The sequence below is a fragment of the Vanessa tameamea genome, chromosome 22 (genome assembly GCF_037043105.1).
Source record: "Vanessa tameamea isolate UH-Manoa-2023 chromosome 22, ilVanTame1 primary haplotype, whole genome shotgun sequence".
Lineage (NCBI taxonomy): Eukaryota > Metazoa > Arthropoda > Insecta > Lepidoptera > Nymphalidae > Vanessa > Vanessa tameamea.
Window position 1 is genome coordinate 5,327,756 of NC_087330.1, and position 22,455 is coordinate 5,350,210.

The window sequence follows — 22,455 nt, forward strand, 5'->3', positions numbered from 1 at the left end:
ACATGTTGAACATAATTATTTTTTTTTATAAGCCATGATATTAAACATACATACGTAAATGGTAAAACAAAATCTGTCACTGTTATGAAAACAAAATGAAAATAGAACATCAGATTTTTACAGATACACCATAAAATATGAATGCATTAAAATTCTTTTAAACGTTCAATGTGGATGACGGATGTCATGTTATACCTATGTATGTGACGTCCCGAGACAGCCATCATAATTTTCAAGGAATATTCTTGTAATTATTTAACGGTTCCACGAAACTTTTAATTTAATACTATCAATCTATGTCAAGGTGATATCGGGTATATCATTACAAGGTTGCTTATTACAGTGTAAACTAATAGTTCCGTATCTATTACTATCTAAATAAATTAGTTACGTTTTAAAAATGAGCAACTCTTTTATTTTTTTATTTTATTTTTTATTTTTGCTTCGTAGCAGAGCATCGTGCAAGCCCGTCTGGGTACCACTCATCACATATTTTGCCTCACCTTTGCTTTTAGTTTGAAGGGGTATGACTACAGGCACAAGGGACATAATATATTAATTCCCAAATTTGGTGGTTTTTAACAAATCTTACACAATCACGATGGTAACCACTTACGGTCAGGTGGCCCATTTGCCAGTTCACTTAACTATTTTATAAAAAAAAAAGAAGGTAAAAGTTATTGATTTTCCTTAATTGCCACCAAATCATTTAAAGTTATATTCATGGCCTAAATAATAATTATTTGGTTGATTAAAAATAAAAATAAAAAGGGTTTTTTATGGAACACATTATTTATATCATATTATCTGAATAATTGTAGCATAAAACATGAATAGTCATCGTATATGAAAAAAATACCGTTATCTTTGATTCTATAGATCTATATTAAAAAAAAAAGTATTCCATAATTAAATTTCATATTTCACGGAATACGAGTACGTAACAAGGCTCTAAGGTACGGCTATTCTGACTAATGGTGACGTTTTTACCATTAATAAGGCTTGACGTTCACACCCTGTTCACACTTACATAGACATATCAAGAACTATTGACTGTATTTCTAATCTGAAAATTTTGTATGTAATGCGTAAGGAATGGTTATTATTTATTACAGCGTCAATGTCTACAGGCTTTTGTGTCTACATACCATCGGTCCCAATTGCCAGTTTGCTTAGTTTAAAAAAAAAAACATACAGGCAAATATATATGGATGAAGGTCACGTCAATAAAACAATAATCAGTCATGATAAATCAATACAAAACCAACTAATTTACAATTTCCTTAAAGGTACATGACAAGAACAGATGGCAAGCCATCATTTAATTATTTAAATAAAAAATAATTATTTAATAAAACCAAAATTTCAATACTAATAACAAATCACGAATTTAATAATATCAGTAAGTACGGGATTTTTTTACATCTAGAGTAAGGAATTTAGGGTCATAGACCTTTGTCTGTGTCAAATTGAAAAATTTAATGAAAAAAAATTATTCTCGAAACACTGTAATAGTGAAGAAAATATATTTCAGTACATATTTCAAAGAATATCAGGTATAGGTACATTAGGAAATATATTTCAATCTTTTCTAGGAATGCTTATAATGTAAAGATTACGGCTATAAACCATAAAAAACGAAGGTGCGTCATATACCTTATTTACGAAGATTATTTTATTGGTATATGACATCGTATAATACAATTATTATCATAATTTATGTCTTGATAAATACTACCAATCTACACATTTATGAACTACGTAATTCCCTAAAAACATGTTTTAAATATCGATAAATAAATTATTTAATATTAGTAACTACGATGGGTGGAGGATATAGGATGATATTGGTATGGCCCTTTCTTGTATGTAATTTAAATGAACATTTTCGAAGATATTACAGATTTAAAATGTTGGGACATAGCGGTTTGTATTGTGTAATAACAAAAAAGCGTTGTACATAAAGACAAGCTGTAGTATATTTAGTATCAGCATTGCAGCCGTGCGAAGCCGGGGAGTGCGAGATGATAAAAAAGTAAAATTAACTCCCTGATGGTTTAGAGATTGAGTGGCGGTGCTTAAAAATAAAAAGTAGTATGTGATATATATTAATATTAATATTATTATTAACTTTTTGGTTACATCATAAGTTACACTAATATGGAAGCATAAAGGTTACAAACTCAATTCAGTAATAAAAAAGAACACTCCGGAAATAGATTTTAGAAAAAGAAACCAAGCTAATATATCACGTTTAAAACTCCATTCAATAAAAATAACGTCCATTATATGCTGTTCTCCATTCATACTCTGAAAGGTATTTTATAACTATGCCATTAATTCGATTATACTAAAAACAACGACCAGAAAATTCCCGGTAACTACTCTCTAACACAAAAACTGAACGTCAATGTGTCTGTTCATTATTTAAAATATTTGTCAGTAGCCAGGTCGACAGTACAAATATAAAAAAAAACGAATTAAGTCCAAAAATAGAAAAAAAAACGAAAACTTGAACTATATTTAGCAGGTTCTACGAGATTTATATTTTTTATTTTTGCCAAAGTGCAACATACACAAGATCAGTCGTTAAAATCATTAAACGAACCTCGTTAAGATAATTAAACTTACGTCGGTAATAAATTAAACGTAGTTACTGTCAACGCAGACAAATCCACAAGGGGAACTAGTATAATTAAATTGATTTAACTAGCGCGCTAGAAATTTCTATCGTATTCCGAGCAATTACTAATTCATTAGCGAAATAACTCAGATAGCGAAAACTATATGTTTCAGTTCAGTTTATAGGAATACAAATATAATATTGAGCAAATACGTATGAATACCAGCGTGAAAGTTTTTTATGTTCATCTATGACTTAATAAAAGTATTTTGAACAAAATTCTACGCATAGTTACTAATAATGCTTGCGTAACTTTATATTTAATTCAATACCGTAACATGACGATTCAAAAGTGCTTTAATGAGCCTATTTGAATAAATAATGTTTTGATTTTGATTTTAACGTTACTTAAATTAAGAGTTATGTAATATCTGTTTTTCTTTTTAATTCAATAGATTAATTATGTAGTCAATACTATTATCTATTGTTATTTCCGGTGTATCGTTGAAATGTCGTAGCGGCAACTCTCAATAGACTTACTGCTATGGAACAAAGTTTTCCTACTTATCTATTTTAGTATCACAATGAAAAACGATTTACATATAACTTATGAAGAGAGACATACAGGTATTGTTAAACAAATACTGTATCCTTATCGGTTGCGCTTCCGACCGTTTTATTTTTGGCAACCATTGTTTGCAAAGATTATAAGGATGTTTACTTTCGTGTTTATCACTTTATATGTGGTTTTAAGCAAAAAAAAAGCTAAAAAATATTTAGTTGTAATTTTATTTATATGTTAGTTGTTTAGTTGTCAAATTATTAGTGATTATATTTTCTATAAAAAAGTTATTTTATATCTTTCAGCTTTAAGGCTGAATACCTGCGAGCTGTGGCCATGAGTTACAATTGCCAGTTAAAAAATGTTTCGATATTAATCTGTCGAATCGGTAACGCAACAAATAAACTAACCCACGCACGTAGGACTTTAACGAGGGTTGTATTACGTTAACATTAGAAACAAAACAGCTGTAACCCGGTTGATTTCCAGCAAGTAGGTTACATTACACGAATTACATGAACAGAAATAAGAGTTTGACGCAAGCGGAAAGTAAAGTGGGAGAACGTTTTATTTGCAATCGGTACTGTCTGTTATCGATTTAAGATCGGTTGATAATCGTCTGAAACTGTAAATATTATAATAATTTTACAAAGTTTTAATGTAAAATGTATTGGCATTTCGAAGATTCAGAATTTCAGAGATATATAATTAATTATCATTATTATTGGTTACAAGAGGACTGGTTGATTTTTGCCCAGCGGAACATAATCGCGACTCAACGGGGTAATGCTGCTAGCATTCTTGACACCATTCTGCGCGGTAATAATTTGTACAGTAACTATTTTTAATTTTTATTTGTATATAGTTAAGGCCTACGTTTTAATCATTAAAAAACAATTGTAAACAGAGTTTTATTTAAGGAACAAGAAATAATATATTATGTATACAAATAAAACATAATAAAACTATAACGTAACTGGCTAAAGCCAGTGGCTTCTCCTTTAGAGAATGCTGAATTATTAAATATATTAATAATTTCCTACAGTAGTAGGGGCTACGAAAACCCAACACACACATCCGCTTAGCTTATCCTTGGACAACTATCAGTTCGTTCCCCTTTTCCGAACGTATAATGAAGATTTATTTTATTTAGATGTGATTGATGATTATTTTATTTTGATTTAACGCTGAGAGACGCAATAAATGAGTTCCTTAGAAGTTTGTGACGCAAGATTGAGCAGAACAGCAGACATATAGGTGGAAATGTACCACCCGTTTCTGTATGCAATATTTACATTATTTCAAGGCTGTAGGATTACAGACCTTTGCCTGCTTCGAATGGGCAAAATCAAATGATGATATTTTGTCAAACAAAAGAGACAATGATACTAATATCCATTTGTCATCATTTAAATTTCGAACGAATGGACAGTCTTTTTGTAAAAAATTAGTCCATACTGCTAAAACGAATGGAACCTATATGACGTTAATTTGTTTTTCTTGTAAAAATAATCATTTTTATTTAATAAAATATCCTTGACGAAAATGTATACATGTATTTTAGTCATTAAAATACACACGTCCCTAAACAAAAATACGTGTTATTCGTACAAACGAGTCACCATTTTCCTTTTTAATTACGCAACGCATTAGAGGGGTAGATACAAGCAAGAGGGTAGCAACAATGGAATTTTCCTCTCACTCCCTACTTCGCAGTTCAATGAACCGCAGATGCGTTCTGCTTTATGTGGGAGTGCATTTAATTTGCGATATATGTAAAACTTGAGATTATTTAAACGAATGCTTAATGTTTATACAAGCTTGTGGTATATAAAGGCATATGAAAATAACACATTTAATTTTTTTTAACGTGCATGTGTTAATATTATACTTTAAATAATCCGAAGTCAAAGCTAAAGCCGATTAATCAGCGATCGCCACAGCCTTCGGCCGAAGCCGAAGGTTTAATAAACCTTAATAAATTCTGTTCAAGATTCGCTAAAAGTGCTAAAATAATGCTTTTCAAGTTTTTGTATACATACAAAAAACGAAATGATTCAAATTAATTTACAACTTATCAAAAATATTAACACTTCGAAATAATGTCAATTATAATATCAATTGACATTATTAGTTTCAGTTCTTCTCAAATAGTTTGAAAATAGAAGCAAATAAACTCTTTCAATATATTTCGAAGCTTTACTCAATGAAAGGCATTTTTAGAAAAATGAGAAATTAAAAATAAAAGTAATAATCAGGTACAATACATTATTTTCATGTTTTACTATAAATAGTAAAAATCGTCATTTACTTTATAAACTATATGTTTATGTAATATGTATGTATATTTTTATGTATTGTCAATTATTAATTACCGCCTTGACTGGCAGAGAATACCTTCAGACTTTAAGTTCGCCTTTGTTGTATTTATTTTGTGTTAGTCAATAAAGTCTTTAAATAAATAAATAAAATATTATTATTATGTTATTAACTAAAGATTATATTACAAATACTTCATAATACAAGATGACATATCTTCATTTTAATTTTTAACCCACAATTTTATCTAACCTTAAAAAATTTGTCAAAACGAATCAACTTGATTATATTAGACTTCGTTTCAGCTTGATATCATCAAGAAAAAGAGATGGTGTACTGACTACAAATCAATTCATCAACAGTCAACGATGCTTAAATTAAGAAGTTCTTGAGAAAGTTTAATTAAATATTCTATACCAAACTCTACTTAATCTCTGAAATTATAATTTTAATGATTATGCACGTGTGTGCGTGTCCACTATATACGTAATATTACACCAGCATTTTCATCGAATTGTAACCCACCAAAGATTTGTTTTGTTATGATTTCTTGCTGCACAGTATTGTTGTAGCACAGTGTCCATGGTGACCGATAACACAGGTCAAGGGCTGACCCACTATCAATCTAGGGTATAAATTACTAAATTAAAAAATGATAAGCAAGGATTCCCCGTACATTACGTACGTAAGCGTAATGGTTTTGATTCAGATATTGTAAAATTATCATATATATTTTATAAGAGCATTTTTTCTAATTAACAAGATAATATAAGAAGCGTTAAGCTTAGTACATAATAATTAAAGTACTACAATATTTGTAGAGAAAAACACTTTGAATAATTTTCCTTAACGCAATTCGAAACCTTTTCCTAGAAGTAGATCAGTTAGAAAGAATACGATTATTAATTATAATTCTTAGTTATTTTATATATTAATTACTATTTTTTACAACTAATATATAAGATAAATAAGAACTTTTAAAAAAAAAATGTTTTAATATATTTCTTTGACTTGTCTTTAAGTAACTAGGCCCCGAGTTGCTTCATCCGTTTTAAATTTTACACCTTCGCCCCATGATTTGTCTATAAACTTTTGTTTTATGATATGGGTAAGCGGACAGGCAAATGGGAAACCTGGTGGTAAGTGGTCACCACCGCCCATAATCAATGTCGCTGTAAGAGATACTAGCCATTTATTACATCTACTTAAACTTAGGAAATAAGATGTTATGTCCCTTAAGCCTGTAGTTACACAAGCCCACTCACTTTTCAAACCGGATCACAGCAATATTGAGTACTGCTGTTTGGTGGTAGAATGATGAGTAGCTGGTTTGTGGGTGGTACCTACCCAGACGGACTTGCAAAAAGTTCTTCCGCCAACTAAGAAGTAAATTTCTCAATAAATGGCTATCTAACGCAGAAAATTAATCTATAATCAGCCTACTAGACTGTTATTATCGCTATCAATAAGGGAATAAATTTCTTTAGCTTCATATAAAGATTATAATACAAATACTTCATAATACAAGATAACATATCTTCATTTTAATTTTTAACCAACAATTTTATTTCTTATTGTAAGATTAATTAGAGAAAACAGTTAAGCCTTCTGTCAAAACGAATCAACTTGATTTTATTAGACTTCGTTTCAGCTTGATATCATCAAGAAAAAGAGATGGTGTACTGACTACAAATCAAAACATCAACAATCAACGATGCTTAAATTAAGAAGTTCTTGAGATAGAAAGAATAAAAACAATAATATTAAAACAATATATTTACTAGAGATACAACTTCCAGTGCCTATATATAATCTAGACTAGTCTATACTAATATTATGAAGAGGTCAAATTTGTTTGTTTGTATTTAGGGGGTGATCTCCGACACTAATGATCCAATTCATTTTTTTTACTCGTAGAAAGCTACGTTATTCCTCAGTGCTATAGGCTATAAATTATATTTATATCAAATCATTTTCTTTTTTTATAAACTGCACCCTTGCGAAGCCGGGGTCGCTTGTCACATATAGTTTGTTAAAAGTTCTTAAAGTTGTATGTATGTCTCAGTGTCCATAGCGACGCACATCGCAGGTCAAGGTTTGGCCTACTGGAAAATTAGGGCAAATTAACTCATTTTGTTTTCGAATATCTTCAACTATTTTGTCTTCAAACTGTCATGGCCGTTCTGTTTTCCATTAATCAATAATGAAAGATTTGTTATTTCAAAGACTGCTTTAATTATTTTTTATTTTTCTTTTTTAAGGAGAAGAAGTAAGAAGATTTCATATTCATCACATTGACAGTTACTACAGCTAAAGGAATAATCAAACAACATCTACAAAGTGTCAATATCATGCAGCAGCTTCAAATACGCAGTGATGATTTTTGAAAAATTATTATTTAAGTGTCGGATAAAACAACTAATTAAGAAAATTGTTCCAATAATAACATGAAGTCCATGAAATCCTGTTGCTATAAAAAAAAAGATCCATAAATTCTATCGGCAATAGTAAATGGGGCTTCAATATATTCATAAGCTTGAAGAATAGTAAAATAAATTTGTAATAAATTGATAATTATAATAATGATTTTATTAATAATATCCTCTCATTAAAATTACTCTTACTAACCATTTATACGTATACCAGTTTTCTATTTATATTAATGTTATGGAAATTTCTTAAACTTGATACAACTACGGTTTAACTCGTGATTATAACTACATACTTTGCGTAGTAATTACTTGAATCTGTACTGTTCTAAGTGACTTGCTAAAGGAAAACACGAGGACGAACACGTGATGTTGAAACAATAAAGTACATATCCAAGGTACATTGTCTATATAATTTCCCGCAAATATATAATAAAAATTAAAAGTAAATAGCCTGCGAATGTCACATAACAAATGATAAAATACCAAACAACAATACCCGTTAAACATAAATTTTGATACAGATAAGAAAATATATTATAAAATTCATTACTCAGAAAAAAAAAACAAACAAAAGAACATTAAAATTTAGAATGACTAAGCTTTCTAGTAATCATTATATTGTAATAATGATTATTCATTTTTATATAATATATTGAAGTAATTTACACGTGACGGTTGGGTTTGGGCAATCCCGTTTCGGTAGGTATCCAACACCAAGCAGCAAAATTAGTATTGTTGTGTTTGAAGGATTAGTCAGCCAGTGTCACTACATGCATAAAAGATGGACAACATCACATACATTACTGATCCCAACGTAAGTAGCTAAAGCAATTGTGTTATGGAAAATCAGAGTTAACGACGGTACCATAAACACCTAGACCCAAGACAACATAGAAAACTAATGAACTTTTTCTACTCGACCACGGAGGTCGTTAAACATGGAGTTCGGATGGAACATCTTAGGTCCCGAGGTTAGTGGCACTGACGGAAAGCTAATACTTCTTACAGTCCATTTACCACCACGTGACCCATTAACAAGTCTACCTACCTTAATATAAAAATAAAATTCCCATTTACGAAATTTCATGTAAAGTATCGTAAATAAATCGTCTTACATTAGTTATATGAAATACATCGTATAAAACTAAAGAAACTATATTGCGTAATAAAACTGACCATTTAACGATGCAATAAAATTAAAAAGATCATGGAAGTTTTTTAAACAAAATTGATCCACAATGAAATAGTCACCTATTGCATCAGATTTAAATGGTTTGATGAATAGCATACAATAGACTATAAGTATTCGTTTGATCCCAATGTTGTATGGCGTGTTCTATACATTGTATATATTTGGCCATCTCTTTGATTTAGTAGCTAGTTCATAAGACTGCCAATTGGTTTTGGGTTCCAAGCAAAAGTTTAACTATAATTTCTTAATAGCTGCTCAAACTCTTAATAGAGTTTGGAAGTTAGCAGTGTTAACACTCTCGTGGCTGAGAAAGCGCTTAATATCATTGGTCCTTCGCCTGAACTCAGACAGAGTAAGACAGAGTTAGCCCGTGTTTTTGAGTACTGTTATATGTCATTAGCAATTATTAAATTATTTTAATAATTTAATTAAACATTATTATCTTGCCCGTATGAATTTTATACAATCAGTCATCCATGTTTTCAATAACAAAATAATATACTTATTAAACTTTCAGAATATACTTATAAAAAAAGATTTTTTCATTCTAAACTACTTTATTTTGTAGCCACTGTTATAAAAAAACCAATGAAGTACTACTAAACTAACTAACTAATACTATTTTAGTCCGATTCGATTTAATTCAGTTACAATATATTATTTACATAAATACGTGGAATTCGTCTGTCATTCAACGTCAATAGTTTTAATTCGAAGTGTGAAACTGCGAAGCGCAGTTTCTTATATAACAAAACCTCCAAATCGCGCTGCATCTTCTCGTACATGTTTAATGAAGGATGTATTTAGTTACATATTCCAAAATAACGTTCCCTCGTTCATTAATTTAGAAGAAGATATGAGAAGTCATTATATCAAAACTTATTATAAGACAGAACTTATAACAGAATCATTTTTTCACATGTGTTTATGTGACGCTTATCAGTCTAGTACTGACTGGTAGAATCAAGCGGTTCCCGGGTGTAATTGAGCCAATATAAAGCCGGTAACGATGACTCCAGTTCCTGAAATGATGTTAATGAATTTCCAGCTGTAATTAATTGTCAAATGTTTTGATAAAAATTTTCTGAATAACATTTCAGTCATTTCGTGACTCACACTGCGTATCCTGTCTCTGTCTATTATCTCTGCTTAATACTGAAATTACGTTCGTATTGACATCACCGTAGCACCGCTCTCCAACCAGCCAGTAACTTTTCCGTCCATTAAAATTAATTATTGCTTAAATCGTAACAATTTAGTAAATTGCAAAAGAATCCTCTTTATTTTTCTGCACATCTACGGCTGGAGCTCTTCAAAGTGGAACATAACCGTTTTTTTTATGTGCAGCTCGATAGCTGCGTAAGCCGTCTTTTGATTGTGGGACGATCCCCAAACTCAAAAAACGGCTTACGCTAGTAATAATATATAATAAAAAAGTTTCTGTTCAATCGATTTTTCCTATATTTTTCTCTATACGTAAGATCCCTACTCTATCTCAATGTATCAAATATTAATGTTTATTTGCAATGGACTATTTGACAAAGATTAGTAATATCTTTTAACTATACATATGTAATAAACTATCTAGTTTATAAAACTTTATCTATAGAACATTATTATCACCCCATGTATGTGTATATTAAGGGAATATCAAAAGTAAAATCACTCAACAAAAACCCTCATAACCCTTTTTCTATAATTGAAATACATGACGTAGTCCGGTAGGTAGACTTTCGTCTCGACTGAGGGTAAACTCTGGCCGCCATCTTGGATAACAAATTTTCTGATGTGATTAAGATTGACGTACATTCATCAACCTTAATCACATCAGAACGTATTAGCGGGCAATATTTTCAAAAATCGAATAGGAATCATTATTTTTAAAATATTGCAAGGCTAAGGACTGGGAGCCTTTTCAGGTTTATTTTAAGTACTGTATACGTGTCAAAAGAATTCTGCCGTCAAGAATTTATAGAAAAAATATTGTTCAGTAAATAAAATTAGGACTATTTTCATCATTGTGATAATTATTCGTGACGTTAAAAAGTTAATCATTTTTACACGTATCAGTAAATATATCACAAAAGCTCTACGTCATAGTATCACGCGATGATAAGGACGTGAACTGTTAATAATATTTATTCGTATGTATAAATGTAAATTATTTGTTATAATCGTCTAATTTTTTAAATAAACAAATGCATTTATCATGTAACTGATTGTTGTAATCACAATTTTTATTATTAGCGACTATAGTACTTAGTATTTTTTTATATCTATTTCTCTATCGACATGATTGCTGATGAGATAAGCTATCTCCCTTCTGTGGTTATGGAGGAAGGGAGATGACATATTTTATTGATTTATTCGTATTTCAAACTGAACTACAACTTGAAAAAAAAATATTTTAAAATAATGCCAATTAAAAAATAAATAAAAAAGCGACGTCATCAATTACCTTTATCTTCTATTTGAAATTTTTAAATAAGAAGGCACAATTTCCTTTGCTATATGATTAGGTAAAAAGGTTTATTTTTTTAAATGACTTACTCTGAACAAACAAGGAAAACAACCGTAAAAAATAACACAAATATCGAGGTGGTAAGTGAACCGTGACGTAGTCAACTGCCTACTATTCAGAAAAAATACGTCATACTTTTAACGGTAATTTGCTCATTACAGAGTGATCAAAAAAAATATCCCTCATTTATAAGTCAAATAAAGCAATAACTACTGCAAGGGATGATTGTTGGCCACTCCGTTTAACAAAAATCGCTTCAAATGTATTTTTTTTTCTATGGGCTAACCTTAAAGTTTTGTTAAAATATGCCAGGTATTGTTCCCATTTTCATAACTTCCTTAATGACTTTCATAATAAATACATTAAATAGGTTCTCAAAAGGTATGTCAAAATAAAAAACAAAAATACACTTTCTATCTGTGATCAATTTTCTGCTGCAACAAGAAAAGTGAATGATCCTTTCAAATTTGAAAGATTTTGAACTTTTAACTTATAAGATTTTTTTTCTTATATCTGTATCAAGGGTCAACAACGAATCGGCATAATTTGAGCATAATAGTGCTACGCGTTCTGTGACAAACTGGCCAGAACTCTATACTGAAATATACCCTAGTGATTGCCAAAATCCTTCAAAAATATTAGTGAAGATATTACCGACCTTTAGTTACTTTACGTACTAATATATTCAATCTTAATATATGTAAATAAAGAAAATGAATTTATTGACGAGCATAGTCTTAAATATATACATTGCAAGAATATTCATTATCAGTAGACGGTGGTGTTAACCAACACTAAAATTAAGGCATACATTACATTTTTGCAACTGTACCTTATAAACAAAAATTACCAGTTAAGTTATATTTACGGCAGGTCCGAAGAAAAATAAATGCGATATATTTTTGTTACGCTTTAGCCCTGTAAGTACCTTCTGTATCGTTAAAATAGTTCGCTTGTTATGAAGATGCGGATGTCGATTTATTTTTCAAATAAACAACATATGCAATTTGTCATATAACAGTAATATTCACATTTTACATACATATATATATACCAGCTCAAACATTTGCCTCTATTAAACTTATATTACAGTAAACATAATTCATGCTGAAGACGTTTAGTGAGAGATGTGACAGCCCTATTCTGGGGTACACACACAAGTTTGTGTGCTCTGTGCCAATAAAAGCGAAACGTTATAAATGACTAATATAGTATTTTAAGAAATATTGTTACTAACATAATATGGGCTAAGCTTGAAATAAATTGATTTACATTTTATTACGCTGCAGGGAAACTCATAGAAGTCCATGGAAGTCCATAGTACATAGATATAAAATTAAACTATTTGATAATTCGTTGAAATATTAATTTATTTTATTACTTTTTTTATGAAATATGTGTTTGGTGAATTTGTTTTCAATATACGTTCTTGAACACAATTAGTCACTTTCAAAATATTTTCTGATATTCTATCCGATAAAAAAGCAAACACTAAAATCGGTTTCATATCAGGGAACATTAATACAGATTAAATTAAAACGTTTCCACCCAAATTTCACTCTCATGGGTAAAGATTTTTTTCTATAAATTTAAAGGTTTATAAGAATAGTTTTGATATATAACACAAAGCCGAATCGATTGCCCCCTACTTTTTTAAGTAATCTACAAAAGGAATGCGAATAAAACGTACTGATAATTGAAATCATAAATGAAATATCAATCGAACTTTAATTTGAGTAATAAAAATATTGAAAATGATTGTATTGACATACACTATCAAGGCCCCGGCGAGATTCGAACTCGCGATCTCCTGTTTACTAGACAGGCGCTTTAACCAACTAAGCCACGGCGCCGTTGTATACTTCTTTTAAATATTTATACTACAAGTATAATTTAGAATTATCGATCTACTACAAAGAGTATACTTATTAGAGCTAACGAATTAATTATTAATCTTTAATTATTTTAAAATCAATTTAATACATTAAGATCAAGACAATGATTAGAACAAGAACAACAACAAGCATAAGATACATTTATATATTATTTATTTTACAGAACAGGAATATAAAAAAGTATATATAAACCTAATCCGGAAAGCCGAGACGGCTCCAAGAAATGTGACGACAACTTGAAAATAGCGTTAAAAAAAAACACATACTCCGCTTGTTTGGGGAGCTAGACTAACGCCGCTACTTAAAAATTTAAATATTTTCGTATAATTCACAAATTAAAATCCACGCAAGCGAAACCGTGCGAACTTAAAAACACTTGGACGTTAAAGGAAAGAAATTAAATAGAAAATATATCTATACAATCAAATCTGTTCAAACAAATCCCGCATCCATTGACAAGAATGCTGTAATAGAATAATAAGAGATTAATAATAAAGTAATAAGCCATTCTAAAAAAAACTTATAGTGTAATAATTTAATGGAAATATACATCGGCGCCGTGGCTTAGTTGGTTAAAGCGCCTGTCTAGTAAACAGGAGATCGTGAGTTCGAATCTCGCCGGGGCCTTCAGATAGTATTTTATATTTATAATATATTTAAATTCATTTTTATTGCACAACTGGTCAGCTTGTTATCAACAATGCGTTAAGAACAATACTTAATCATTCAAAATATGTCTTATTTCGTCGTATTCAGCTTTTCCCAACTGTCGTCTCATTAAACGCCCTTACAAGCGATAAGACTACACTTATCAATTTGTAATGCGATTTTCTGGACGATGATATCTTAATGTATTATTCATAATACAGAAAATTAATGAGAAAATCTACTGAATTTTTGCCGGTTCTTATCGATAGTATCTACTTTTTGAACTGATGCGTTGTCACTTAACATTTAATTTAATTTATTGAGAACGCGCCTAAGCGCACTAAAAATTTATATTTCATCCGCGGGCTATATATCTGTATGATAACAAACTATGTATCATACTTGGTCTTACAAAAAACATTTTTAAATTTGAACTAGACTTACCCTACAAAATCACGCCGAAGGTTAGCAATTTTATTCGTCGAAATTGATTTGACACGCAGTCTCGAAATATGGCTATCTAAAATCGTGGATTTATTAAAATTTGAAAAAAAATTATAATTAATGGGTATTTCAGCAAATCTTTTTTTCACTGACATTGTTTTTGTACAAAGTCGGCGGTAAGCTGGACTTCCCGTTTTGGCTCCGAGAACTGCATACAATATTCCATTGAAATTAACGTCACTATCTAAATATGCTCAGCAAGTCTTTCAAAAAGTAATTAATCAATTACATAATAATTACAAAAAAACAAATATTTTGGCTATTTAAGTTGGTAAAATTATTTGGAGTATTAACCCCAGATTTTCAAACAGCAATAATTAGTATTGTTGTCTTCCAGTTTGAAGAGTCATTGAGCCAGTGTAACTGCTGGCTTAAGGGACATAACGGCCAAGGTCGGCGGAGCATTTATATGGAATGATTATTATTTCTTGTATATATTATCTTTATATATATAAGATAAGAAATTTTAACTATATTGGATATATTATAATTTACTAGCTTTTACCCGCGGCTTCGCTCGCGTATAATATGAATATGTTTACAAATTAATTTAAAATATTACGTTAATGTAAGAAACGTTTAAATACGTATCAACTCATTTTTAATCACTGGAATAAAAATAAAATTTCGAGCTAACTTCAAAAATGACGGACTTCTAGAATAACCTGTATACGAAATGTCAACCCAATTTCTCTCCTTAGGCGTAAAATATCCAGAAATGCTCAAATACGTATGAACTCATTTTTAATCAGTGGCACAAAAATAAAATTTCATGCTTCTAACCTCAAAAATTACGGACTTCCATACAAACGTTCAACCCTTATTTCACCCCATTAGTGGTAGAATATCAAAAAAAGACTTAAATACGTATTTACTCCTTTTTAATCAGTATCACAAAAATAAAGTTTCATGTTTTAACTTTAAAAAATGACTGACTCCCATAAAAACGTTTAACCCTTATTTCACCACCTTAGTGGAATAATATCAAAAAACACTTAAATACGTATTTACTCCTTTTTAATCAGTATCCCAAAAATAGCTTCATGTTTCTAACTTTAAAAATTACGGACTTCCATACAAACGTTCAACCCCTATTTCACCCCTTTAGGGGTAGAATTTCCAAAATTCGCTCCTTAATGGGTGTCATGATATGTTAGTTTATAAGTGTACGGCCTAAAATATAAATTTTACGCTTCTAGTTCTAAAAATGACAATACTTTCAACAACTTACAACCTTTCATCCCCCTTTTCAACCCTTTACAGCACTTTTTTCCAATTTAAAAGTAGCCTATGTCCTTTCTCAGGCTCTAGACTATTTGTCTACCAAATTTCATTTAAATCGGTCCAGTAGTTTTGGCGTGAAAGCGAGACAGACAGACAGAGTTACTTTCGCATTTATAATATTAGTATATGGATTACGTCTTTAAACAAAAACATTCAAGTATTTAATTCAATACTCAGTTGATACAACATATAGTCTGTGACGATAAGATTCAAAAACAAAAGAACAAAAATAAATACGTATAACAATTGAATATATAATGGAAGTTTTAACGTGATGTAAGAACGAAATGCATGTATGTGCGTGTGTTTCATTGAATAACAGTGACGCAGGTAGCGTTACTGATACATTTCATGCAAATTTAAGTAAATTATGAATGCCATACTGACATCATATTTTTTTCGTTCAATATAATAATAGCGTAACCGGCCTATGTTCGTCATAACATACAAAATTTTGTTTAATACATTAGTTATGGATTAGATAAACGTTTAGTGACTGAATTAAGCGATGAAATAAATCTATTTAATTTTAATAAACATTGAACTGTTCCTCGTACATGTGTGATGAAATATTATGAAATGATACTGTGGTAGGAATATGTGTAGCTAGTTTTTTAAAATTATTTAATTGTCTATGGATTATTTTTTCTATATCATTGACAAGAGTAAAATGTTATCTATATAATTTGACAGTTCGCCAGATGTATGACAGCCATAGAGTATAGAGCATATGTGTAATGCCCTTACAGTAACAATACGTAGGTACATATAGATTTAATGAAGAAATAAACAAGAGTACAGACTTAGGTCATTAATAATACATCCTAAACCGTAATGAAAATACTTCTATAGTATTTTTGGTGAGACATTACCGTTAGCTAGGGTAAGTGTACGTAAAATAGAACTGAATAAATTACGGAACTGAATGAAATTTGTCACAGAGATAGATTATAGTCTGGAATCTATACTAATATTATAAATGTTAAAGTAACTCTGTCGGTCTGTCTGTCGCTCTTTCACTGCCAAACCAATGAACCGAATTTGAAGAAATTTGGTATAAAGCAAACTTGACTCCAAGGAAGGACATACAACCAACCCCTAAAACGCGAGCAAAGCCGTGAGCAAATAGAAACATACATATAAGTTTTATATTCCGAGCGGAACGTGTGAACGAAAGTAATAAGTTTTGTAATAAAATCACTATCGTCCTCCTACAAACTCATAAAACACGCCCCACAACTTTTACTTTCATTTTTTAAATAACAAAAAAATATTATCTCATGTAAAATTACTTTTTTGTCTCATTTGCTGTTGAAACACTTGGCCCTTGGAGTATTATTGCAAAATGCTTTATTAAAAGTATAACCCCGCCTTATTGCCTCCTCGGGTGACAGGGGCTGGTTCGTTTTTTGCCCAGAATATCGGAATTGCGATTAAAAGGGGGAATGCTGCTAGCATTCTTGCCACCATTCCACGCGGTCGATTTATAGAGTAACTATTTTTAATTCATATTTGTATATATTTAAGGACTAATTGTTGTTGTAAATGTTAATAATTATTATGTAAATATTTTTTTGTATATCACCAAATTACAAATAAATATATCATCCTCCTGCCCTTATCCCAGTTTACGTGGGGTCGGCGCAGCATGTCTTCTTCTTCCATACTTCCCTATCTGACGTCATTTCACAAGTAACAGTAAATAGTAAGCTTACATAGTTTTATTTTAAAAATAGAAAATAATAATTTCTTTTCTTTCTTATTTTTTTATTATAAAAGAAAGTACATCCCAACGTCTACGTCTAATTTGTCTCCATCTCCCATCGGATTATGAGATAGTGCAGGTACGTAATAATGAGTGCAAGGAGTACGGGGACAAGAAAGTTTGTACTTGATACTTATGCAATTTAATCTTTTAGACTACTGAGGTAAGCCACAGTAGCCGCATTTAGTAAGTCAGGGGAAAATTTTAGAAAATTAAGCCGTGAGGCGTTAGATTACCTACATGACATAAAATTTCTGCACATGTTTTGATAAAGTGGAGTCATTTACCTACGTAACTTTTGCTTTTATTGGTTTCAGGACAAAAGTCAACTTAACGACTAATAAACTGCTTGATTATTATTTATGGAATCAGCTTTAATGCGTTTTTATTGCGATTCATCTATTATTAAATGTGGTGGAGTCACGTGTCCCATTATCACAAGTCCGTGGAAACTCGTTCCGAGACGCATGCGCAGTTTAAACGTAATAGTTACGTTGGCAACGTGAAGCGATGCCTGTTCAGCGACGTTAATATTACGTGATTTCTTGATAATCACTGTTTGCGTTTGTATTGTGACCTCGTGGCCGTGGGGAGATGGCTCATTGGATAGACCACATGGCTCTTGAACGGAAGCCTCAAATTCAAAACCGGATAAACACTTCTAAGTTTTTCTATGTCCTTTATTTATCCATGTCCGTAATTTCGTACTACATGTACCTAACACTTGCATTTAAAAGCGTGGTGACGAAGTTCCAATAAACTTGTTTTTAAGTAGACTGACGAGGAGCGCCTTCGTCCAGTTGTGGGATATTTACGGGATGCTATTTAAGATAAACTTAAATTTCTTTCAGAAGTAGAAATAAAATATAATACTTTTAATACAAATTTTTAATCTAAATTTAAATGCTCAGCAACTTGGAATTAAGAGGTTGGCGTTGATATGTTCCTGTGCCAGAACAAGCATATAAAGCTATTTGTTTTGCGCCTAATCCCTGTTGTTCGAGATTGTCGTCCCACCTGACAGAGTGTGGGAATTGAAAGTGCACCTAAGCTTGCTCATATACTTGCGTAAAAATTTGATAAAAAACATTATCATTCGATTTATTCAATATGTTTGATAATATATTGTACATTGTATATCATTGGTTTTTACGACCAGAAAAAGATTTTAACTAAAAAAAACGATTACAAATTTGTTATATGAAAAACTTAAATTTGCTTACCCGGATTCGAACCTACAAACTACTTTAGTCGATCACGTTAAATATGATATCGTGGGTTAATAAGGCTCCATAATTTTCTTGAAATTGTATATAATTAAACATAAAACTCTACGTATTTGTATGTTCATTTCACACGAAAACCTTCTGGCGCGTGAATGTCGTGAAATAATTACAATGAAAACATTGTACGTTGTTTATTGTTACTTAGCACAGGTGATCCCTCACGTGTGTTAAGGTCAACACTATCACCCACGTGTGTCGTGGTAGCCACTCGTTTTGTAAACTACTTCATATTTCTGCAACGCTTGTTCCCACGTCTAAGCAAATCTATTTTAAAACCAACCTTTGTTTGAGATACGAGTATTGTGTTTATAAAATATGAATTGTGTTTCGATTCTACTTTAAACATTAAATCAAAAAGTACTTTTAATTTTTTTTAATTGTAGGTTTATGTATGTATATATGTTTCGCTTACTTTGTATGGCAATTTAAATTCTTTTTATATTTTATTATGTAATCCTAGCCTTTCCGTTACCACAGCTATTCTCAAGGGATAGCTGCATAGGATCTTTCTCTAGCAATCACTTAGTGGTAATGTTTTGGGCAAGCCCTTATCATATATTCTACCGCCAAGAAGCAATTAGCACTGTTGTATTCCAGTTTGAAGAGTGGGTAAGCCAATGTAACTACAGGCACAAGGGACATAAAATCTTTGCTTCCAAGATTGGGGGTGTATTGGTATTTTAAGGTATGGTGAATATTTCTTACAGCACTAATGTGTATGGGCTGTGGTGACCGCTTACCATCTAGTAGCCCGTCAGCCCGTTCGCTAACCTATATCATAAAAAATAATAATAATAAAAAGACAATTATTAGCTAGCATAAATACAGGGTCACTTCTATTGCTTCAGTATTACTCGATGGTACAGCATGTATATTACCTGTTACAATTTTACCTCACTTTAGTTACCTTTAGAAACCTCAGCATATACAGCCGAGTTGGCTGCTAGAGCTGTTTCCGTTTCTAATAAGGTAAATACGACTTTATTTACCTGTTTTAGTACCAGGAATGGATATATTTTTAGATTAGTTTGACGTATGAAATCATGAGTACTTGTACATCGTGATAAGTACATAATTATTTGAAAATCATATTTATTTTTACACCTTACTTCATAGAATCGAGTAAAGTATTAAATGAGTCAGAATACTTGAGATATTTATTAATAGATCATAAATATAATGGCGGTATATTATATTTACGGTCTATTTAAGCAATGTTTTTAACAAAAAAATGTTTTACACTATTTGTTTGTTTTCTTAGATAGACTTATTTTACCTTTATTTGGTAAATATTTTATAAAACATAACAATTAAAAAAAATCAAAAGCATTTCTTACGAGAAAATTCCTACTCTGTTAAGCAGAATATTAAAATTTGTGTGCAAGTTTATAATTTTTTAAATTGATAATAACATTGAACTTGACAGTAAGTAATACAAAAAGTTTTGATCAAGTTTTTGTTTACAAATAATGATAAGAATATATACACAGTAAAGTCGTCAATAGAGCGGCTTATCTTTTTTTTTAACTTTTTTTTTCCACAATTGTAGCAATTTAACCGACACTCGCTCAATTGTATTTCAGCCTTCAGGCGATTGCCTGTGTTAACGTCGTAGCTTCGATCACTGACCTATCTGCGCGTTGTAGCATAAGTTTAACATTCACTTGAAAGGTCTATTTAATTTGTTTCTATAAATATATTATTAATATTATATATAGTAATATTAGTATTAAAAGCATTACTTATGTTTCAGACGATAAATTTGTATCAAATATAATTATTATGTTAACATCATTATGTATTTTAATAGTTGTTAATTATTAATTAATTAATTAAAATACACATTTATGTTAACACAATATTTATTTATCTATCTAATCTATTTATTGTGTATATAATTAAAAGCTTATTCTTGTTAATAATTTCCTAATCGAAATAATTATTGATTTGTTTATTTGATCATTTCCTTTGTAAGAGTGTAGTTTATTGTTTTTGATTTGACTAAAAATTATGTTCATAAGATCTCAAATGACAGAAATGGGGGCATCACTGTTTTGTCATCGAGTATTTACACTTGGAATAAAAAATATATAATATTATTATATTTTCTATAATATGAGCAAGAAATATATTGTTTGAAATGAAAGGATATGGTATATTTTATTCTAATAATCCCCCTCCTGAAAGGCCTTTAATTGAGAATAATATTCAAAAGACAATCGAACCCATACATATTATATATTTTGCTGTGGATATATCATATATTTTTTAATAATGTACAGACGCTGTGGTAATATACCGAAAAAGTAAGCTTTTTTGAAGACTATGTTAATCTTTATGTAAAATAGCATTCGAGACAGTATTATGTGAGACATAGTGACCGATCTTATAACAAATCGTTATCTTAAAATCGCAATAGGAAAATCAAGGACGACAAGCATAAATAATCATTACAGAAAATTTGAAAAAAAACATATGAATTTAATGTTTCGAAGATATTTTTTTTCCTACTCCTATTTCGAAAAGTACCGCACTGAACTGTCTATTATTAATAAATTCTGCGAAATCAATATATTATATATTCAAGTAAGTTCTTAAAGGAACTCATGAATCGAATTTTTTCAAGATGAATTAAAAATAAAGCTAAGGTATGTATATTTTTACAGAGAATAACTGACCAGATAAAAACGAAGACTCATAAAAAAATTATAAAACATATAATACCCATATCCGGTACTGATTACAAGAGGTCTAATTCATTATTCGGCCAGAGGATCTGAGTTGCGATTCGAGCTGTTGCTAGCATTTTGATATATATTTAAATCTTCGAGGTGAATAATTCTAATAAATTACGTCATCTATTAATATCCGGCAAGGATCAAATTTATTAATTTGTTACGAATTCTTTAAGTACTTAGCATCTAAGGCCTTCAGAAATTTTAAAATAAAATTCAATCAAAACACAGTTAATCAATAAAGTTCCTCAATGGCGATGTCCCTTAGGAAGTTACCAAACAAAAAATTCAGATTCTCAATTTGTTAACACAGTACAACGTAGTTTAATTCGAAATTTAACAAGCGCAAAAAACCGTGCCTGAATTCTAGCCTAATCAAGTTAAAATTCAGGTCAATGGTTGCTTGTGCTATCTTCAAATCTTGGGACAATTTAAGACAATTAATGTTTTGTAAAGTTGCTATTTTTTATTTTATATGTATATATTTAAGACGTTAACATAAATCAATAACGTCAATATATGTTCTTGTTATAAAAGTGCATAAATTACATCTTTTACATTTAAATTTACATCGTGCTTGAACAAAGAACAAAAATATCACTTAACATTAAGCTTTCTTAAAGCTTTTGTATTTTGAAACGAGAAACGTTAGGAAAAATAACGAGTTTATAATATATTATCAGTAACCA

General features: G+C 30.3%; 2 non-coding genes across 2 annotated transcripts; one reads left to right on the forward strand and one right to left on the reverse strand.

The window, feature by feature from the left end:
• Positions 1–13,428: 13,428 nt before the first annotated feature.
• Positions 13,429–13,502, reverse strand: Trnat-agu (transfer RNA threonine (anticodon AGU)). Its single transcript has one exon. It is a non-coding gene; the product is annotated as a tRNA-Thr (tRNA).
• A 595-nt stretch (positions 13,503–14,097) lies between these two features.
• Positions 14,098–14,171, forward strand: Trnat-agu (transfer RNA threonine (anticodon AGU)). Its single transcript has one exon. It is a non-coding gene; the product is annotated as a tRNA-Thr (tRNA).
• Positions 14,172–22,455: the final 8,284 nt, after the last annotated feature.